The sequence below is a fragment of the Trachemys scripta genome, chromosome 21, assembly GCF_013100865.1.
Source record: "Trachemys scripta elegans isolate TJP31775 chromosome 21, CAS_Tse_1.0, whole genome shotgun sequence".
Lineage (NCBI taxonomy): Eukaryota > Metazoa > Chordata > Testudines > Emydidae > Trachemys > Trachemys scripta.
Window position 1 is genome coordinate 18,565,459 of NC_048318.1, and position 16,679 is coordinate 18,582,137.

At 48.8% G+C, this 16,679-nt stretch overlaps 1 protein-coding gene across 2 annotated transcripts in view; it reads right to left on the reverse strand.

Annotated features, from left to right (window-relative positions):
* BCL9L (BCL9 like) overlaps positions 1–16,579 on the reverse strand; it is a 94,405-nt gene extending 77,826 nt beyond the window's left edge. For both annotated transcript variants that reach the window (XM_034754472.1, XM_034754467.1), the window contains exon 1: positions 15,962–16,579. The gene's annotated coding sequence lies outside the window, so the exon portion shown is untranslated. The remainder of the gene's footprint in view (positions 1–15,961) is intronic.
* Positions 16,580–16,679: the final 100 nt, after the last annotated feature.

Genomic DNA, 16,679 nt, shown 5'->3' on the forward strand with positions numbered 1-16,679 from the left:
CAGATAGAGGCATCAGCAAGTATCGGGGCAGATGTGGATCCTCATTAAAAAGTTAATTATATGCAAATTAAATTGGGACTTGTGATTCCTAGCTAGTTGCCAGGGTAGCTTTGGGGTCAGGGCAAAGCATGGGCTCCCCCCCTGCTCTAAGCTATGATCCCAATATCTCTCCTCCTCAGACCTCAACTCAAGAGTCATACATTTGAAACTAGCCTTGTGAGCTGAAATGTTCCCACTGACATAAGACCAAGATGCAAAACAGAGTTTGGACAACCATAATTCTGCTATGGGAGCAGGGCAGGGCCATGGTCATATCCATCTGACCCTCATGTTGGGACGGATGAAAAACAAGACTTTGAATGAAAGCTGAGTTTAACAAGTCGGACACTATAGCCAGCCTGATGCGTGTGTGAGGCAAAGGCCTGTTGCCCATAAAGTGATGGAAGGGTAGAAGAAACAATGAGAGCAACAGGCACCTCCAGATCGTTCTCCAGGGGTGTTTATTAGCTTAATTCTCCTCCACTTTATACAAGAAGGAAAATACGAGTCACTGAGTGCCCTGACAACATTCACAAATACAGCTACAAATAGCAACAACAGACTCAGTCATTCAACTGGGCCCCAGCCAACAATGGCCTTAGGTTGCAAACCTAAGCAGCAAGAGGTGGACATTCCCTGGAAAGGGGGAGGGCTGATATGACCCCTGCCACCTCTTCCTGCTGCTTCCAAACAACCAATCATCACTTCAGCCCTACCCAATTTGAGCCTCAGCCCACCTTCATCCATGCCCCAATCATAGCCAGATACCACATAAGGCAAAAAGAGGAACAGGAGTACTTGTGGCACCTTAGAGACTAACAAATTTAATCACATAAGGCAAATTACTGTTCCAGCTGGTTTTGGTGAGATGGATACAGAGCGCAGTAGAGACACTGCTGTGTCACTATAACACCTTCTAGGACCTGCAAACACATGAGAGAGGCAAGTATTCTCCCCTTTGACAGATGGGGAAACTGGTCCACAGAGAGGGCTCATAGCGAGGCAGTGACAGTCCGCAGGAGAACCCAGAAGTACCAGAGTAGATTTGTTCAAATTTGGTTGAGGCTTTGTGAAATTAATCTAAAAATTGTGCTATTGCAATTTTAGATTAAAATTTCTAATAAACTGAATAATAAATGCCGGGATTTTAAATGCCACAGCTCCCAGGGGGTTTTATTTTAATTTTACAAAACAATTTTGTAAACAAAATATTGAAACTTAAGGTCCTGACCCTGCAAACATTTAAGTAGGAGCTACTCTCAGATTCCCAGTGACTCTCATGTGTAAGCGTTAGCAGCAATCAAGAGTTAAAATTTAATTTTTATTAGAGACTTCTCTTAGTGGCATAAAATTTTTGTTACTTCAAAACAAAATAGCTCCAGCGTTATCAAAGAAAAGTTTAGACTTTCCATACATAAAAGTCACAATAATTTTGTTACTTTTACATAGGCCCAAATTTTCAAAAACAGACTTCTAACTCCATATTTAGGTGCCTACGGTACCTTGAGATTTTCAAAAGCACCTGAAGTGACATAGCAGCACAGTTCCCATTGATGTCAGCATGCAAACGCTGATGGAGTAGCATAGCCTGGTCAAAGCACTGCAACTTTACTGACTTGTGGAAGTTCAATACATCAGAAAGTGTTATCATCTGTAAATATAGCACAAGCTATTTGCTTATCTGTTTTGCATTTGAGTTTGTGTTGTTCTCACAGCAAGGATGCTAATGAAAGGCCTGGACTTATCTTTTTCAGCATAGAAAAGCATTTTAAATGTGAAACTTATTAGCAGGGGAAAAAATTGCTGTGTAAAAACTGAAACTCTACTAACAATTAGGAAACTAATTAAAGAAATAAGTACAAAACATCCACTTCAGCAATTTAAGACTATAAAATGGGAAGCCACTGCTGGCATCATGCAAATAAAAAAATCTGTTGGCATTTTTTTTATTTGTTTGTTTTAAAAGCATGATATTTGTCAACCTGGAGAAGTCTCAACTCCCAGTCTCTGGGGCAGTTACTGACACTGTACCACTTAGGGTATGTCTATACTTTGCTTACCGCCGAACCTGGAGGTAAGCAATCGATCTTCTGGGATCGATTTATCGCGTCTTGTCTAGACGCGATAAATCGATCCCGGAAGTGCTCGCCATCGATCCCGGTACTCCTGCTCCGCGAGAGGAGTACGTGGAGTCGACGGGGGAGCCTGCCTGCCGTGTGTGGACCCGTGGTAAGTACTTTGTAGTTCAAAATAAAGTACTTCGTAGTTCAAAATAAAGTACTTCGACTTCAGCTACGTTATTCACGTAGCTGAAGTTGCGTATCTTAGTTCAAACTGGGGGGTTAGTGTGGACCAGCCCACAGATACAGCCATTTGAAACCACATGGGCTGCATGTTCTGAGGCCTGGGGTACACATGCCAACAGCCATTTCATGCCCAACCACCCCCATGCTGTCCCATTTCACCAAGGCTTCCATTCTGAAAGAAGTCTGGTGGCTCACAACCCTAGCAGCTCCCTTCACACATTCAGTGGTGCTCTTCTCTGTAAACCCAGCAGCAGCCAGCTCAGGTGGCACATTTTGTTCTATAAGTAACTGACCATGAGAGAGTCATTTAAAACCCTCCAAGGCCTTTTCTACAACGGGGTTCAGAATTTGGCTATGTACACAGTGGAGGCCATCAGTCTGTGATTTTCGGTTTGGGGCAGAGGGAGGATTTCTCCATGAAGACCAGGATATAGACTAACCCATCCTTTTCCTGGCCAAAAACCAACTCCTGTGCACCATGCTCAAGGGAATCCTGAAACCAGCAGAGCCATTGTGAACACAGCTCTTCCCAAGAGAGCAGATAGGGTCTGTCTCTGAGTCTGGGCTTGAATGGAGGTCATTTAGACTGTGCTTCCAGAGACTGCCAGGAGCCAACATGGCATGCAAAAAAACACACACAAAAACACAAAAAAAACAACCCTGACTGTATGTACATGCATGCAGAAACTTCCCCCTGCCCACGTGTGCACATACACACAGTCCCCTCATAAATACACCTCCAGTTCTGTGCTTTATAGCAAAGCACCTACATTGCTGAGAGAGTGGCTGCTTCCCTCATTTTTCAGACCCAAACTTTTCCACTTCCCGCTGTCTAGCCTGGTTTTCAATTACTGGGCATCAGCCCTGTCACTCTGATGTGGAGATAACCCAGTACAGACTTAATACTCCTTCACCAAGTGGCACCGGGAGATATTGAGCCTCAGCCCAAACCAGGGCATGACCCGAGAGTCACTTGGGCAATAGAGGCCTTAGTTCTGGAAGTGCAGACATCAACAGGGGCTACAGGTACTCCTAGAATCGGGCCCCAGACCATGCTAGTTCTGATGTCAAATGGTACTCTGCAGAATCACAAATGCATCACATCCCAGGAGCACCTGGGACCCCGTGCTGCTCCCATCCCACCCTACTATTCCCCTGAAACCAGACACAAGTGGCAGCTGCAAGTTTGAAGGGGAAGGTCCAGTGCTGGATCTAAGTGAGGAAACATTGGGATGGCTGCATTCATACTCCGCAGCTGGGGGGTGAGGTGGGGGGGCAGCCTCCAGGCTTTAGCCCAATAAAATCCAGATTCCACCCATAAAATCTGTTAGAGAAAGTGGGGGGCTGTTGCTCACTTCCCAGGTTGGGGAGGGGAGGTGGCCCATCACTCACTGCCCTGGGGAGGTGTGCCCTCCAGCCCCTGTGCAGCAGAAAACAGGGAGGAATGGGGCACAATTCTGGTGCCTGCTCCCCACTCCTCAACTTGCTTTGGAGGCTGCCAGGCTTGCTGAGGCTGCCACATCAAATAGCCATCCAAAGCCACGCTCCTGACACAAATAACAAACAAGCCCTCAGAGCGGACTAACACAAGCCTTCATCCACCCAGGGCAATGCACTGCCCACATCTGACACTCATTCACTCTGACCGGCAACAGCTGATGCCTACAGATCATGCAGAAACCCCTCCCAACCCAGAGAAGAGGCTGTGCATCTCCCCAGGCAGCTGCATTTTTACATATTCCACCTACCACCCCCTCCTCACAGATCCCTATGGGCCATGAGAAAGGAACCGGCGACACCACTAACGCACACAAGGTAGGAGCTGCATATCAGGCCGCTACACAGCTAGGGTAGCAGCCTGATCACAAGGCATGGACACATGGGCAACCCCCTGCCCAGACTCTCTGGCCATGCTAAATCCTAGTCCAAAGGGACCTCACAGCGGAGTGGGTGAGTTCACAAGCTCTGCCTCCTTAACAGGAGACTTTCAACTCCAGGCAGCCACCTCCAATCCAGCCCAGCACAACAGCAACGTGACCAGTTGGCAACTGTTTAATGGTTACCTATAAGCAAACTGGTGGCTTCCAGGAGATAGTGACCATGCCACAACTGATCCCTTGCTGGCAGTTTCAACAGAAGTCCCAGGGAGTCTGCATTCCCCTTTCATTCTAGTCGAGATCACTCCAGAACAAGGAGGCACCCATTCACAGGACAACACAGGGCAACCTGCTCTGCCCATGTTCTGAGAATAGAGAGGGTGCCAGTCTCCTGGGATAATATTCTGTCCACCTGGGGAGCAGATTCAATCTGTGAACAGACCAGGCTCCTGGACTTCCTTGTGTCAGAAGGACCGTGGTGCTCCTAAGCCCTTTTTCCTCACGAGATTATTGCCCAGGCACTATGTCACTAACACATTCTGGGGAGGGACCGTCTAATTGACTCTGCAGGATGGGGCCCTGACCCCAGGTGGGGCCCCTGGGTGCTGCCACAGTAGAAATAATAAAACTCTGGTTTTTATATTTCATTTAAACACATAATTAGCAACGATTAAATGACTAATAACTATCCTAGCAGCCAGTAGCAGAGTTCCCCACTGTCTGTGTGAGGAGCATTTGGACAAGTTCAGGCATCAATGCAAAATTATCCACCCATAGGTGGCCCCCAATTCCTAGTACCTGAGACTTTCCTCCCCTCCCCTCCCACTGAGTCAGCATTATGCCAGCTGGGGGCGAACTTTCCCTGTTCCTCCTCAGCCCCTTCCAGCTCTGCTAAGCACATAGCAACAGATGACAGGTGATTTGTGGGCTGCAGGGGAGAAGGGGAGCTGTTGAGCCTGTCTCCACAGAACTATTCCCCAATAGGAAGCCAGATGCTCAGGTACAGAGGGATTCAGTACTTCATGGAATCCAGGCTGGTGGCCTGGTCCCATGCCACTATCATTCACTCTCCTGCTTCCCCAGGGCCTGTCACTGCTTGGTGGATTCCTCCTATTCTCACTGCCCAAGTCTCTGAAATCTCCTTTGCTCCACCATGCTCCCCACCCCGATGGTCCTTTGCAGGTCTTACCCCATATTGTACACAGCTCTGAAAGGGTGCAGCCATGACAGTTTCACTCTACCATGCACCAATCACTAGCATCCCCACTCCAATGCACATTGGTTGAGGGGGGCAGCGGGTTATGGCAATAAGTGCTATACAAAATCCTTCCTGTCTTCTTTTCCAAGCCTCCCATCCCCCACTCAACTGGGACCCCCTCATAAAAATAAGAAGAGACAGACGTTACTGGCATTTCCTTTCTCTAAAAAGGCTGTAAAATTTTCCGAGCGCAGCCAGAGCGAAGTTTGTCAGGAGCTCAGCTCATTAGGCGGCTGCTCCGGGAGCCCCGCGGGAGGTGCAGGCTGCATAATTCAAAACAGCTTGGACCCTGGAAAAGAAAATAGAAATCAGGCCCCAAGAATGGGGGGAGGTTCTCCTAGGCCCCAAGAATGGGGGGAGGTTCTCAGCTCCAAGTGTAACCCACCCTGCTCTGGGAACACCCCCCTCCGTGGGGCTCTGGAGGAGCCTTGGCCCCATCAGAAGTGCAGTGGCCAGCCCGAGAGGACCTGGCACCAGGCAGAGGAAATTCCAAGCCTGTTGCTTCTGGCAGCCAAGCTGGGCCCTGGCTTAGTCCTCGGCAGCCTGGAAACCGGCTACTCAGCAATTTTCTTGCCATCCAGAGGGCTCATTCTAAACCACAGCTTCACCCCCCTCGAAAACATCACAGCCTGAGAGGCAGAGTGTTCTGGAGGCAAAACTTATTTTTTGAACAACCACCAGCACCAAGGTCCCCAAGCTGGCCTTGGTGACAGTTCTGGAGCTGCTGCCCCATTTATGTCCAAGGGACAGGGAGGGCAGAAGAAACTTGCTCATCCCAGCCCTGTTTCTCTCCCCAGTTTCTTTGGCCGTGCAGACACTGGACACAAGCAGCTTTCAGCTCATTCTATCCACCCATGCTTGAACCTAAGCTGTGGCCAGACTAGCTCCACTCACGTCTCGTCTGACTCAATCCTCACTGGGGACCAATACAGGATTGTCTCCTACCAAGGGAAGGAGTGAAAGCAGCTACACCATAGGGCATTACACTGCTTCATCCAGCTCATGTCAGAAAGTCACCTGGAGTTTCATCCCCTGGCTCCTAGTCATTCTCCCTTGGAGCACCCCAAGCGATTCCTCCTCATCCCAACCATTTATGCTCTCAGAAGACTCAGACATTTGGGTCTCCCAAAGCCTCAAACTATGCATATTTAGGGCCCTGCCTAGCCCAAGTTCAAAACCCCAAGCCCACTAATGACAAGAGCCTCACATTATATCATCCCTAAGGAATCTAGAACACTTTAGTACCCAACTGCATGAGGCAGAGATCACTTTACACACTGTTGAAATGCAGCCATCTCTGGCATGGAGCATGACAGCTGTTTACCAATGCATAAAAACACCACACAATCATTTAGGACAGACAGAGAAGGAGACCTTTGTATCGACTGAGCAAGTTAAACCAGTATTTGCTTTTAAAGAAGACTGAAATGCTCAGTTGAGTCTTTATCTGTATGATGTGCTGATTGACACAGGCCTAGCAGGACAGTTATCACTCCTGGACATAAGTGAGTTGGGGGAATCCACCATAGCCAGGACAGGCCACATACATCTTGACTGCAGACAGGTGCAGCCTCCAATCGGCTTCAGTGGAGTTACACCCCCTTACAAAAGAACTAAATTTGGCTCTAGGGGTTGAAGCTTGACCGATCAGGCAGATTCTTAGAGGAAACATCATGTCCCTGGCAGGCTGGGGTGAGTTATATTGGCAGGGCTAGTGTGGGGGAAACTTGCCCTGCCTCTGCTCAGGCTGCTCCTGCTCTGCAGATAGAGAAGACACCAATCTCTAAGACTGCTGGCTTGGAGCCTTTCCACCAGTGTTACGTTCGTATGAGAAAGAACCAAAAATGCGATGACTGGACCTGTGGGTAAAGTCAGCAGGAACTCAATGCAGATACGAGGATGGTGCTCAGTTGACAAGCTTGCCAACATTCAGATCCACAAACAACATGCTCTGGGGCAAAGTCCAGCCACTCAACTCCCTCCCCCAAACAAGGATGCAGCCTTATCTGGAGACAGGGACTGGCATTTTGCTGGAGCATGCCCAGCCCTCTCTACAGCAGGAGAGCGCAGTGCAACAAAACACCCTTTTGTGTCTCTGGCTCCATGGACAACAAATGTAACATGAAGAACAAACACAAGCACAGCGAGGTCCAAATCACTGTTTACTAACTATATACAACATGCAGGTCCTAGCCACACATACACAATGCTGCCTGATAGGGTGCTAAACACACAACAGAGAGAGCACCATGAGAAGGCTCACAAACGATTTCAAGACATACTATCCAAGTCCTACACATGGCACACCACTTATCAAGCTGGGATGCTTTGAACACAACTAGGTATTTGGATCCCAGAATCCACAGTCATTAGGCCTAACTGAACAGAACACCCAGTAACATATAGGACGCTACAATGTACTCTCAGAAATGCAAGTAAAACCTGGCATTTCCTTTGCTTACATTTTAAGGAGCATAAAGGCTGTAAACATTCAATATTTTGGGCAGCATCTTTATACAAATTATGTCTTCAAGACACTTTCCAGCTAATTCCTCTCCCTCTGTTTCATTATTTAAAGAGGCAGAGGCAAGGAAGAGGAGAGGTTTTCAGCTGAGCTATAAAAGAGAGCAACTGTGCATGGTCTATTTCAGACAGTAGGAGATAGAGGAGAAGGCTCTTGCAACTAGTAGTAGCAAGGGACAGAGAGACGGGAGTAACAAGGTTAAAAACAAAATCAACCCAACAAGCATCTTTGAGAGTTGGGAGACAGCAGAAAGGCCCATATGTTCTGCTGGGCTCTGCTTGCTCCTCAGCAGCCAAGTGCTGTGACCTCCCACACTCATGAGGCTCAGGGCAGCAGGCAGAGGCAGAACAAGGAGCACTCTGTGGTTTCACTCGGTATTTCAGGCCATCTCTCATACAGGAGGAGTTTGGCTCCACTTTCCAAGTCTCGCCCTCTCTCTGGCACAGGACGCCAACCTGGCTCCTGGCCCAGGATTCGGCTCCAGTGAAGCTTCTCTTCAACCAGGGAGACACCCCGTCCCCAGGCACAGAATGCAGCCAATTCCTGGAGCTGCTTATCACCTTAGGGGGCATCATCCACAGCCGAAAACCCCAGAGCAGGCTCCTCACCCCGACTTTCACTAATGCGTACTGGGGTTCAAGGCACCTTGGTGTCATGGTTAGAGCAGGTGATTAGGAGGCCTCGGCTCTATTTCTGCTCTGGGAGGAAGTGGGATCTAGCAATAAAGGCCAGAGAGCCCGAACTCCTGGGTTCTATCCCCCGTTCTGAGAGGCCGTGGGAGTTAGCGGGAGGAGATGGGGGTTGAGCTGAGGCTCTTGTGTTCTGGTCCCTGGTCTGTCACTGACTCTGAGTCTGAAGAATCTCTCTCTACTCTCAGTACTTCTGATTTTCCCACCTGGAAGACTGAGGGAGCACTGCTGCTCCCTTCCCAAGAGTGCTGGGAGGATTCAGGATTGTGAAGCACTTGGAGCTCCACAACTGAGAGGTGCTTCCAAAGAGCCGAGTGTTGTTATTGTTCAGCCTGAAGACAAGCAGGTCCCAGCACTGCCTTCTGGAACCTCATATACCGAGGAACAGATTTGCTTCTCCCAGCCCTGATAGATTCAACATGGAGCAGATCCTGAAGGCCAGACAGAGGCCTGAGCTTCTCAGAGACTGTAGAAGGAAAGAAGCCAAATGGAGCCAGACAGCCAGGGCTGAGATGTCTATCCCCAGGGAAGGGGGGTGGGGGGACGGTACTGGAGGAAGGGAATGAGCCACAGGAGGGACTAACAGTTCCTAACAGACAGAGCCCTATCCCTACCACAGAGATCCTGCTCAGACTTTTATAGCTACAGCCAATACCACTGCTTCCTGGGCATGCCTACCACGTCTCATTGCTCACAAGTACCAGTGCTGCAGGATGCATGGGCCATTCTCACTGTGTGCCTGCCCAAACCATCACACCCCACAGGTCCTCCCCCTCTGCTCCCATTCAACGGCAGCAGAGCCAGAGGAGCTGGAACCACAGGCTGGCCTGCCCTCCCACTCTGCCAGGAAGGGCAAAGGGGAGCAGACTCCCCAAGAGAACAGCCTTCCCCTCCAGCAGCAGGCCTGATACAGAGGGAGGCAGTTCCTGGCCCAATTTTCCGCACCCTGGATGGTTCCATTGGATTTGCAGGATGGGGGGAGGGTAATCAGGGCTCAGAGAGGAGCCCTTCGATTATCCACATCCAGACCCTGTCAGCTGGGGAGGAAAAGCCCTCCCCTGCCCCCTCCAGAAGGAACTGACAGCTGAGTATATGAAGGAGGCACCCCATCCCCCACCACTCTCAGTCTGAGCAGCCTCAACAGACTTTCACACCTCCAGTGACCAGCTCCTCGCTGTGAAAAGAATGGGATGTCACTTCCTCCCTGCCCTACCCAGGAGTCTCCAGTCTCTCCTCTGCCTTGCTTCCTTGTAATTGACATGAGCACTGAAGAACCCCACAGGCCATGGCCCCTTCCCAAAGGAGTCTCCAGTGCTGGCCTCTTCCAGCAGGGCGTGCTGTAGGGAGCAGGGCAGGAGTACTGGCTGCAGGAGCACTCATAACTACTCCAGTCTTCCAAGGGTGTTTCACAGCCCACATCATAACCCAGGCAGCATGTACGGGGCAGGTCTCAACAAAGACCTACTCCCACCCATACAAAGGAGGGAGCTGGATGCCAAGCAGAGGGGGAGCAGGGAGCAGCTTGGACCTGGTGGGGAGGTGGAATCTCACTGTCCTGATCTCTGGGAATCGGCGCAGGCCTTGGTTAGTCATGACAAAGCCTGGCTTGTATTGCACAAGCCTCCTTCTCCTCCTGCACTGGAGAACAGAATGCCTGCTGCACTTACAAACACAACCCTGCTTTCCAAGGAAGTTGGATACGTGCACGGGTCCTGGCAACCCGCCCCTTGATTACGTGGCTCTCCCTTAAATCAAAAGCAGGTGCCAGTGACATTAACTGCTTCCTCTGTGCCAACTCCTGACAAGGAATAGTCTGCAGCAGGTACGGGCTCCACAAGGAGGTGACCCCAGATAGAGGTAATTCAGTACCCAAACCCACAATTGGTAACTGGGTCTGACAGAGGACAGGAAAGAAATGGATATCCACGGGGGCTACCTGGTGCCAAGCAGGTGTCCTGGAGATTGTCCTGTGGAAACACACCATCTGGGAGAGAATCTCCAATAAGGTCCATCTGACTTGGCCAGTTCTGGTTCACAGGGGAAGGCTGGGCAAGGACAATAGAGATCAGCACATAGACTGACACCCTACCCTCCTCCAGCATTTCTCAGACAGGAAACCAAGGCATTTTACATGCACAACTCCCTAGGAGGTATTTACATATGGGAAACTGAGGCACCAATAGCAGGAATGATTTGTCCAAGGGTCACACCAGGAGTCATAGATGGATTCAATTCTTGGTTCTAAGAATCCTGATTTCCAGCCTTCCCTGCCTCCCCCATCCTTATCCCTCCCCAGCCCACACCAATATATCTTGTGGTTACTATCAGAAATGGAGAAGGACAAACAGCAGCCAAACTCCTAGGTCCTTTGCTCCAAGATGTGTGTGTTTCCCCAGGCAGTCTGAACCAGTGACTTCTGGGGTCATTTTTATCCAGGATTCACAAGTTCAACCCTGTGGAGAAATGAGACACAAACAGCTCAGGGAACTTGTACTGGCCAGTCAGCACCTTCCACAGGAGAGAAATAAATCAGGTTGCAGTTGGCTGAAAACTGGAAGAGACCAAGGCGTATAGTCTATGCCAGAAAAGAGTGTGTTTGCCAATAAAGCTTACCCCACTTTCCCAAACAAACTAAGCTATATCTGCAAACGCATTTCCCCCCATAACTGCATCTACACTAGAGCTTTTGCTGGTATAAAAATGTCATTAACCCCTCCCCACCGCCCCCCATCCCCAACACACACACTCTCCTAACAGAGATTACTATCCCAGCAACAGCTTTCATTACAGACCTGTCCTGAGTCTCTACCCATGCAAGGGCAGGGTCCAGCACCCTGAGGAGAGGATGCAGTGGCTGATATAACGCTGGGTCTTTGCCAGAACACCACCATGGCAACTTCCAGGGTCCTGTTCAGTTGAGACTCGGGGCGGTGGGTATTTCTGGGCAGACATCCAAGGTGACCAGCATGGCCATCTTATGCCATCACGGCTCTGATCTTAGAATTACCTGAACAAAGGAGCAGGAAAATGGATGAGCAAAGCCTCACATGGTCCCCACAGCATGTGGGATGGGTAGAAAATGAGCCTCAACTTTGTGCCAAACTGGAAAATGTTTTTACAGAAGAGTGACAGTGAAGGGTCTGGAAACGGTAAGTCAGCAGCGAAGAGCCAAAAAGAGCTATGTCTGTCTGACCTGGCCACCGGATGACTGGCAGTGGAATGCAATTGCTGCCCACAAGGCTGTGATTCTTGGATAGGTCCAAGAGCACAAGCAAATGAGGGGAGGATTCATCCAGAAGACTCATTCCATGGAAGAATCATTTCTCTACGGGACTAGGTGTCCATTACTCAAGACATTCACAGCTGAAATGGACAGACACCAGGAGAATGGAGAGCCGGGATCCAGTCTGCCTTGCTCACTAGGGATGGGCCCAACCAGTCTTCCCCACCTGTAGAGTTCATTTCTACTTCTAGATCCCCACAAGGACAGACAGACAGAGAGCAAACAAGCAGGCAGCAGTACAGAGATGGGTAAAGTCTCACTCACCAGAGCAGATGAGCCCGATGCCACCAGCTAAGGCAGCAAAAGGAAACATGTCATGGTGTTGGCCATAAGTACTGGCCATAAGTAAGAGACCAGGCACAAGAAATGCTGATGAGACTGGCAGTGACTTGGACTTTGCAACTGTTGTACCGGACAGGGGAAGATGCATCAGACCTAGGGTGGGTGGGGGTGGGTTAAACCCAGACAAAATAACTGCAGAAAAATTCCTTGGCCTCCAGGCTGCATGGGCAAGGAATGTAGCTGAGGTACCTTGGTGAGGTAAAGGAGAGCCTTCTGTCTAGGTAAGAAGCAGCTATGATAAAAGGGGAATACCCCGTCAGGCATCTTCACTCAGGAAATAGAGCTGCAAGGGTGAGAACTCAGGGGATGCTGGCAGGAAGGTGGACTTCAGGGCAGAAGAGAAGGCAAAGATCCCTTCCCAGAATACCAAAACTTTGAGAAGCTTGTGCAAACTGGGTTGAACTGTCCGCAAAAGAGACAGACCGAGCTGACAAAGTCTTAGAGGTCCCAAACAAGTACAAGTCCAGTACTTGGCCTCAGGCTCAGTCACGAATTACTCCAGATTTACACTAGTGGAACCAAAGCAGAGTTTAGTTCCAATGCATTCTAGGCAGTCAGCAGCTACACTGAGACAGCATTGCCTAGCGATTAGAAAACAGGACTGTGAGCCACTAACTCCCATAAGTGCTGGTACTAGACGTGCTGCTGCATCATATACAGGGTTTACATTTGGGTTCAATGGCTCTCAACACCTGTGCTATACAAATTGTTCCAGCACCCCCTGTAATGCCTGAGTTTTAATCTCAGCTCTGACACTGCCTTGGGTGATCTTGGGTAAGTCCAAATACTTGAAGATTTGGGTAACTTCAAATACTAGGCCTCACTTTCCTCCCCATCTGTAAAATGGGGCAATAGGACCCATCTTACAGGAGATGAGTTAATAGGTAGAAGGCTTTAAAGTAATATTTTGTGCAATGTGCATGGGGTCAGACTAGATGATCATGATGGCCCCTTCTGGGCTTAAAGTCTACAAGTATATATTATTAGCCTCCAGCAACAGGGTTTAAAAAAAAAAAAAAAAATCTTGGTTTTAAGCCTGTATTCTTTTAAGTATATTTTTGATATTCTTCCTATAAACCCTCACCCAGAAAAAGATTAAGTTCTGGTTTTGGATTTAGAGAGAACTGAAACATGATTAAGGCACAAAAACTGTGAAAAAAGATCGATTTCTCCTCAGCTCACTATACAATATAGCTAGAGAGGGAGGAGAGGGCATCGCAGGATATTTATGTCCAGCAGAATGGTAGATTAGATGTAAAAAAATATATCTATAGTATTAAGGGTTTGGATGCTCAGTTTTGATACAGACTCACCATGTGACCTTGGGCAAATCACTTCTCCTCTCTGTGCCTCAGTTTCCTTCTCCCTCACTGTGTAAAAGTAGGGAGAACAATGCACACCCTCCTTTGCAAAGATCTTTGCAATTGATGGCATGTCATTATTTCCTGCTTGGCATGAAGCAGCATTTGGAAAGGGTGGCGAGAAATCGGGGCTGTGTTCACAGGAGACTAGAGTCCACAGGTCAAGAGTAAGCAGCTAAAACCCTCGTATTCCATTCCATTCCAGCAACGCAGTCCTAAGCATGCAGTTGTTTGTGCCTTCAGTGTTGGCAATGCTCTGCCTTACATGCCCAGGACGCAGGTGTATGACACCACAGCGGAACACCATGTCATGTAGCACTGCCCCAAGGCATACAGACGCTGCATACTACACCACAACAGCATGCCCTGTCATGTAGCATTACTTACATGTACAGAAATGCAGCCCTCTCAGGTTTCTACCCCAGCAAGTGGCTGCTAGCACAAAGCAGCGCAGGGGCAACTTCACCACCTCCTCAACACAAAACAGTGAAGGGCACACTAATGTGGATTTGGATGGGGGAGGGAAGGTTAATGCAGAAGAAAAAAGGAGCTTTGCTCTTTGCAAACTGACCAGGCATCCTTCCTTCCCAAGTGAGAACAGTGAGCAGCCCCTGGTATGATATTCCAGGGAATGGGGAGAGCTTTTCCCTGTTGTCTATTTCACTGTTAAGAGACCGGCCAAAATTGGAACCATTTATCCAGACGCTACCTGAACTTCAATAGTTCCAGATAAAATGGACCCCAGTTCCAAGCCACCCCAGGGTTTGGACCCAACTGGTGATGACTTGTGAAACCCAGATCTGTCTCAGACAGAGCAGGCCAGGCCTGGAGCATATGGGGAAAGCTGGGTGCATGGCAGGTAAGCCTGTCACACCTGTAGCAGAGCCATCAATGAGAGTACTCTGACCCCGCTCTTGGAACTGCTGCCAATGACAGTGCCCTCACAAAGGGGAAGCACTGCAGCCTAAGAGAATGAGTGTCCAAACATAAAAACTAAGCATCAAGGGCCAAAGAGAATGGAGATGAGGCTCATCACGTGCCCAGAGAGAGGGAGGTGCAGATAGGGCCTCTGTCCCATACATCCCCAAGTCAAAAAACTCTCCATGCAGTGAGGAGTGAACAGAAATATTTAGAGGGCTGGATCCCCTGCATCATTGCTCCAGAGCTGTAGGCAAGTGCCCTCTGCACATTGCAAACTGAGCAGAAGGGACAGAAATGAGATACTGGGAAAACCACCCAATACATCCAGGCTCTTCTGAGGCCAGTGCCCTTTCCACAAGAAGTTCTTGTCACCTCTGTCTAGGAACCTCTCAATGCTGCCACCTCCACTCCCTAAAAACAAAACAGCTCCATGGGAGTTGTAGTACAATGTCAGATTACGCCTCTGTAAAGCCAGCTGCAGGCGCTAATCTATTACTTTGCCATGCTGCATTTGCTGACTGGCCTGTGTTCAGTCTCTATGCACAGCAGTCTGCAGCCCACCATGATTTCTGAGCACATGAAAAAAAATAAGAGAAAAGCAAAGACTTCTGCTTGAGTAGCCAGACAAACAAGAGAAAGGAAAAGACTACAGCGACCAGAAGCCTTTGGGGCCACGCAGCCAACCTTCAGTTGCCAAAGGGCCTGCCTGCTCTCTTCACACTGGCTGTACTTTGATTCAATTCAGTGACTTCTACCCAGTCACTGGATGCCTGTGCTGTCCATCACCCCCTGCCTATTGCCAGCTAGGCTGACTGAAAATGACAGCCATAATCAAAGATCTGGGCTTTGAGGTGATGTTCAAAAGAAACTGTCAATTTCTCAGAAAAATAACACACAGACATAGAATTGTACTCCAAGTCAGCAGCCCAAGATGAGCTCCCAGAGCAGCCCTGCATACCAACAGGCAGCAAGGGAGGGCACTTCCTCACAAACAAAAACAAAAAAGCAAGACGACCTTTAATTTTAAATTCAAAACAATTAAACATTTGCAACTACAGGTCTTAATTTGTTACCAGGAAATCTAAGCACAAGGCACACCACATTCCTCACAAATCTAAGAGGAAGGAAAAAGTAGAGTTCCCCACAAGGACCCTTGCAGTCTCCAGGGGAAAATAAAGATTAGGACTCTGACCAATCTTTTAAGAAAAACACTTAAGAAGTCTGCAGCATGCTGGAAAAAATACTCCCTCTGCCCAGCCCCAGACTTATCACTACACCATACAAAATGGACCTGCCTGTAGGACAGTCCTCTCATTTCAAAACACTCAGCATTGAAAGAAAGTGATTGGGAGACTACTTACCTTTCTCTTGCTCCGGGTCTCAAGAAAGGCCAGAGGTATTTCCCATAGTGATCCTGTGCTTTTTTCCTTTGGGCTTTTCAGCAGCTGTCTGCTCTGTGAAGCTTGTTAGAGGGGAGCTGAGGATCTGGAAGCTGCTGGGGGACAGCCATGCAGTCAGGGCTCATGGTCTTCTTCACCAACAGCCTTCCAGCCAGCTGCAGGGGGCTCTGGGGAGTGGATCATGCTCTTTCTACACGCACTGGAGTCTCACCTACATGCACAGCACACACACACACACATTTCAAACACTCTGCCTCTCGCACACACTTTCACTCCTTTAGTTGTTTCACTTTCACTTGAGGAGAATTCAGACTCAGTTTCTGGTGGGGGAGGTTGTTGGTTGGCTGATTTTTAGCAGCAACTTCCCTCTTGCCTCCCTGAAGTTACAGGAACCTTCTCCACAATTTTCTTTTTCACCACTCTTGATCCTTATTATTGTTTAACTGTCTGTTAGATCCCTCCAGCTAAGAATCTCTGTGTTTTTGAGAGGATGCTGTTTTAAAGTGGGCAAAGCTCTGTGTATGGAGTACTCCTTTCTCTCCCTCTTTCTCTTCCTGAGTCTGAATAATCATTTGGAGAAACAGGATCATTCACTTTGCCTTCATACAAGAAGCCAAGCAGTGCCCTGTCAAAATAAAAGCCCCAGTTTGCCTCTTCCACTGATTAACTGCTTCCTAAT